Consider the following 5,972-nt stretch of genomic DNA (forward strand, 5'->3'; position numbering starts at 1 on the left):
ATACCGATGATCAAACCTCAGACAAGTAAAATATCGCGTGACAAAGGGAATTGGTATCGTATGTGAATGGTTCATTCGATCACTAAGTCATCGTTTAATATGTGGGAGCCATTATGGATCTCCAGATCCCGCTATTGGTTATTGGTCGGAGAGAAGTCTCAACCATGTCTGCATAGTTCGCGAACCGTAGGGTGACACACTTAAGGTTTGATGTCGTTTAAGTAGATATGGAAATATGGAATGGAGTTCGAAGTTTTGTTCGGAGTCTCGGATGGGATCCAGGACATCACGAGGAGGTCCGGAATGGTCCGGAGAATAAGATTCATATATAGAAGTCATTTTCTAGGTTTGAAAATGATCCGGTATTTTCTCTGGAAGGTTCTAGAAGGTTCTAGAAGAGTCCGGAAGAAATAAGCATGGAAGGTGGAGTCCCAGAGGGACTTCTGGAACTCCACCCACCTTGGCCGGCCAGCCTAAGGGAGGAGGAGTCCCAAGTGGACTCCTCCCCATGGTGGCCGGCCACCCCACCAAAGGAAAGGGGGGAGTCCCACTCCCCCTAGGTTTGGTCATATGGAAGGTTTTATGTTGGGGTCTTATTCGGAGACTTTTGACCTAATCCTTAGGGCTTCCACCTATATAAAGAGGGGAGGGGAGGGGCTGGCCGGCCAGACCAAGACCACCATGGCCGCACCCCCCAAGAGCCCCCCTCTCCCAGAAACCCTAGCGGTTCCCTTCTCCTTCTCTCTCCCACATAGCTTAGGCGAAGCTCTGTCGGAGATCTCCACCACCACCGCCACCACGCCGTCGTGCTGCCGGGATTCCGAGGAGGATCTACTACTTCCGCTGCCCGCTGGAACGGGGAGAAGGACGTCGTCTTCATCAACACCGAACGTGTGACCGAGTACGGAGGTGCTGCCCGATTGTGGCACCGTCAAGATCTTCTACGCGCTTTTGAAAGCGGCAAGTGATCGTTTACCGCAGCAACGAGAGCCTCCTCTTGTAGGCTTTGGAAATCTTCAAGGGTTAGTCTCGTTCATCCCCTCGTTGCTACCGTCTTCTAGATTGCATCTTGGCTTGGATTGCGTTCTCGCGGTAGGAAAATTTTTGTTTTCTATGCTACGAATCCCTACAGGTAAAAACATAAGTGTCCACTGAATATTTTTCATATAATATAGTGGGTACTGACAAATAAGGGGGTAAATAATTCAAGTTAATTAAATGCATTGTATTTATGAGTCTGAGTATTTAGAAGGTACCTCTTAGTCAATGACAATGGAGTCCAGCTCGAACAAATTACATCGGGTCACTTGATCCCTATGTTTCCAGATTCGAGCGACACACAATGATCTTCCATTGAAATCCCCGAGGTGATAGATCCTTCACCAAGGTTGTCTGCATGGCTACTCTTCTAGTGTCCATGTAAGAAGATATGTTAAGTAATGGTGGACATGAACGGTGGTACAAATAGAGGCTCCAGTAATGCAAAAACTAAATATAAATTGGTCAATTAAAATGGATGATAGCAAACAGGACAATCTAAAGTAAGGAATAAAAAACCATTAACTGATGGCAAATGATAGTTATTCTCTGCATTCAACTGTAAATATTACTATCCATGATTGTATAAATCAGATAATTTGTGAGCAAACCTTGTGATTCAGAAAGACCAAAGTAATACTAACTAAAATATGCAAATATGTCGTCGTTAGTTTTTTCGTAGACATACCTCGTCCACATTCAGTCACCGCGGGCGACCCAGGGCAGCAACCGAAACAGGGAGGCGTCAGTGAGGAGAAGATGGTGAGGCAGAGGTTGTCGGCCACGATGATGAACGCGGGAAGATGCAGGAAAATTGGCACGGAAGGCAGAGGTGCCACCGCGAGCGCAAGAATGGCCAAGAGATGCGCCAGAATTTATTCATGTTTTTATAGGCAGCTATATTGCTAGGATGTTAATGGGAAGTTTGGTTTCCATGTGCAAAAACAAAGCAGTCAGGGCCTCTGGTGTCAAAAGCTATCTCTAGGTTCTAAATTGAAAAGCAAGTCCCTGAATATAAGCAAATTTATAATGGAGGGTGCTTCCCCTTGTGGTTGTTTGGCAAGACGACATGCAGATGATTTGGAGCACACACACAGAACTTCCAATAGGGCTGGTAGGTCTATAATCCTTTGGATATAATAGAGTTCTGAAACAACAGTTTCAATCAGTACACACCTTAACATCCTGGCATTGGTTAGATAATATACTAACCAGTAATAGCACGGTCCAAAGAGCTTCACATATTGAAGTTCGGAATAATCCATCGAATCAACTTTAGGGGGAGAGGATATTTAATGTACCCTCAGACTACCATTTGGCTTCAAATTTTACTAAAATAAAATTTGACAACGGCAGCTAAAGGCCTTCAGCTGAGCATGGTGACCTCGTGCGGTTCGCCAAGTATGATCTGAATTTTCAGTAGAAGTTTGTTCCCAAAATATTTGAAACATACTTCCAATGAATAAGGCCTTTAAAAAAAAGTCAATATAAGGCACTTCGATTAATGCAGTAGCAGTTGTTGTTCCTGATGGATCAATTATTTTTCCTTGTAATGCTGATGGATTAGCTTGCTATCTATCAAGAACTAACACAATAAATATCAGTCCTATTCACCACATGCCCAGATGCTATGTACCTCTATGGCAACATTATACCAAACATGGCCAACCACCATGGAAAAAAAGAAGGGATTCAGAGAGAATTCTAGTGGACTCACATGGCATGCAAGGAACATCAATTGGCTGGCAAACACACACACATGAATGCCGCGTAGACTCCAGGTGCCACGCTGCTTAGTGAAATATCTCTACTGGAGCTCGGTTCTCTGAAAAGTATGAGCATTCAGAAAAAAAGACTGCATCAGTTACTTGTTTGATTCTGCAGCAGGAGGTATTGATGGAGCTTGCTTATACATTGAACTACGGACCTTCAGATACTTTGTCATGTCATCCCTCAATAGATGTCTTTGGGAGTTGCAGGGAACTTGCTTGGGATAAACAGCAGTATGGCCACCTCGTACTCGACACTGGGCAATGCAGTTTCCTGCGAATACAAGACAGATAAGCCACTGAGAAAATGCAAAAAAAAAACATACATGTACAATATATAGATATAGATGCCGGTGGACCTCTACATTCATCCATACAAATTAAATCTCATACTCCAGCTTCCTCCCTGTAAAGAACTGAACTATCACGCCATCACGGCAATAGAAATTGTATGGATTTACACATTTTGCACCTAGCTGCTTTCACATTTCACAAATGGTGAATCATCTGCTTCAAGCCTCTTTGGAGAAGGTTCAGCAGACATCAGATTGGCATTAGTTCGTTAATAACTCTTCATATAGCACACATAAGCAAAGTATAGGACTTGTCACACACATCACCTTTCGCAATTCTTTTCAAGACAATTAGTTCCAGGACATATCTCAGATTCACGTAATTAGTGAGACAGTTGAAATTAGGGAGCTCAATGAAACTATTTCAGTAGGATAAATATATGGTTTCACCTGCAAGGAAAAAATGGGAGTGTGCAAACAAACCTACTGACAAATCATCAGCGTTTTAACCAATATATTTCGCTGTCCGGTGAATCACCAGATTCTACAACCACTACAGCCCCAAGATTCACCCCTCCACATGTGTGACTCGCAGTACATGGGTGCTGTGCTACATCCAAATCAGTATGTGAGAGGTGAGACCTTAGCATCTTGCTAACACGTTCCAAACAATTATAACTAAGTTAATGGTGGGAAGAACATGTTTACATCCACATCATAATAATTGGCTCTACTTATAACTAAAACAAATTCCTGGGTTGTCTAAACTTCTAATAAAATGAGACCATGTTGTTCAGCACGGCTAGAGAGGACACGGAAAGCAGATTCTTAGAAAGCAAAGTAAAAGAAGAGCCTCCTAGGCTCCAAGGTCCTAGCCCTCTTGATTGATCTGCAAAGAAGAGACACTACAAAAACTTCAGTAAATCAATGAAAACATTGCAATCGAAGCATAAATATCTAGAGGTGCGTGTTTGACTAATTTCACACATAGATACACATGACGGCGCAGACCTCGTCGCGGCTGCAGTAGTTGCCGGAGCCCTGCAGCGCGACCGCCATCCACCAGCAATTGTGCGGCTTGCAGGCAGAAGCTCGACGCACAACGCACGGCCACCGCCGTCCCGCAGCACCGCCGCCTGGAGGAGCCGGAGCAGGCGCAGACACCGCGCCCCAGATCGGTGGCCGTGGAGACCTGCCTACTGCAGTCCGGAATGTTCACGTGCATTTACGGTCCGCCAAACCCAACGCCACCGGCAGCCTCCCGCGGTGCGGCGCGCTCAACTTAGAGCCATGGAGGCACGCACGAACATGGACAGAGTGCGCCCGTAGGCATCAACCGGCAATGATGCCACCGCGCCTCCTCCGGCCCATATGACGTCGGCGTCGTCGAGCTCTAGGGCCAGGTCGATGGGCATGTTGCGCACTGAGCGCCGATGCGCGGATACCATGGAGAAGGCTAGGCGCCGTCCAAGTGAGGAGCTCTGTCCGGGAAGCCGGTGTGCCTTGCAGATGGCTGCGACACCGGAGCGGGACCCGACCCCCACCACGGCCGCCGACACGAAGGAGATCGGCAACGGGAGCTCGCGGCTGGGGAAGGCTCGGCCTTGGAGAGATTGGGTAGGGGGGTCGAGCACGGAGGAGGCCATGTGGGAGCACAGGAGCACGTGTGGTGGAGGGCGGCGCTGCCGCCGATGTCTTGGTGTCGCCGGATGCGCAGTGGGGCGGGAGGTGAACGTCGAGGCGGATCCCCTTCTCGCCATCGTCGACGGACGCCAGGTCGGCGTCGGTGGTGGTGTGGGGAAGATCCTCGACATCTAATCCGTCGTGTTGAGTGGAGAGAGGAGAGGAAGATATCTGAAAATGTGTGTCGGTTGGAAACTTCCTGCGTCATCTAGATAGTCCACGTGGGGAGACAAAAGAAATAAAGGATGCCTAAAGCGGTGCTAGAGCTATGGACACACAGATAGAAGACCAATATTGATGGTACCCCGTACGTGGGTTCAAATGGGATCCAAAAATATTCTAGAGGAGCACCGAAAATGCACACAAAGGATTAGCAGCAGAAAGCCAACCATTCCAATAGATACGTGTCAGCTCAATGTTAATCCGAAAAAAAATTCAAAATTAGGAGAAAAATCGAAGTTGATCAGCTGTTAGTATAGTAATAATATATCCATGTTTGGAAAATAGTTCTCGCATTGGCTTCTCGAAACTACGTATAAGTTAAACTAAAAAATGTTCACGGGTAAAAAAAATTTATTTATCGCTAAGTTTGAAATAACATTCACGAGTTCAAGAAAATATTTACCGATTTGAAAATTAATGTATTACCCAAAAAATAGTAGAAAAGGAATAGAAAGTAGAGTGAATTCCACTTTTTACCTTTTAATTTTGCGTTTGTGACACTAATACCCCATAGAGTAAAAATTCGTGTAGATTGACCATTTTAAAAGCCCCGAACCCTTTTTTGTGTATGTACATTGGGCAAGGTGTTATGTGATAATTGGGATCCAAAAATATCAAAACGATAATGTTGAATGAAATATGAAATATAAGGATTAAAAAAGTTTGAACATAATCATCCATTAGGCCCTCTCATATTTACATATTTTATCGCTCCACATCCACATATGAATGCCTATCATATCTGACATTAACAAGCAAAATGCTAAGTTAAGGCTAAACAACGTTTAAAGTCTCAATTAGCATTTTGGCAGAAGTTCCACTAAACAGGGTAATATGTGTCACATGCAGAACTAAAGAAGAAAAGGTGGAATTCAATCTAGAAAATAATAATAAAAGGTGAAAAAGACACAAATGGGCTATGTCAAATTGAAGTTGTAAATTAGGAGAGGAGGATGGAGAAGAGGAT

General features: G+C 45.0%; 1 long non-coding RNA gene across 4 annotated transcripts; it reads right to left on the reverse strand.

The window, feature by feature from the left end:
- Nucleotides 1-1,140: 1,140 nt before the first annotated feature.
- On the reverse strand, nucleotides 1,141-5,059 carry LOC127317827 (uncharacterized). 4 transcript variants are annotated; one of them, XR_007861484.2, is made up of 4 exons: nucleotides 4,112-5,059; nucleotides 2,966-3,989; nucleotides 1,727-2,863; nucleotides 1,141-1,408 (listed from the first exon to the last, which is right to left on the reverse strand). It is a non-coding gene; the product is annotated as an uncharacterized lncRNA (long non-coding RNA). The 4 variants fall into 4 exon arrangements; XR_007861483.2 differs by having other exon boundaries at nucleotides 2,966-4,005; XR_007861481.2 differs by lacking the exon at nucleotides 4,112-5,059 and having other exon boundaries at nucleotides 2,966-4,089.
- Between the last annotated feature and the right edge of the window lie 913 nt (nucleotides 5,060-5,972).

The sequence above is a fragment of the Lolium perenne genome, chromosome 7 (assembly GCF_019359855.2).
Source record: "Lolium perenne isolate Kyuss_39 chromosome 7, Kyuss_2.0, whole genome shotgun sequence".
Classification (NCBI taxonomy): Eukaryota; Viridiplantae; Streptophyta; class Magnoliopsida; order Poales; family Poaceae; genus Lolium; species Lolium perenne.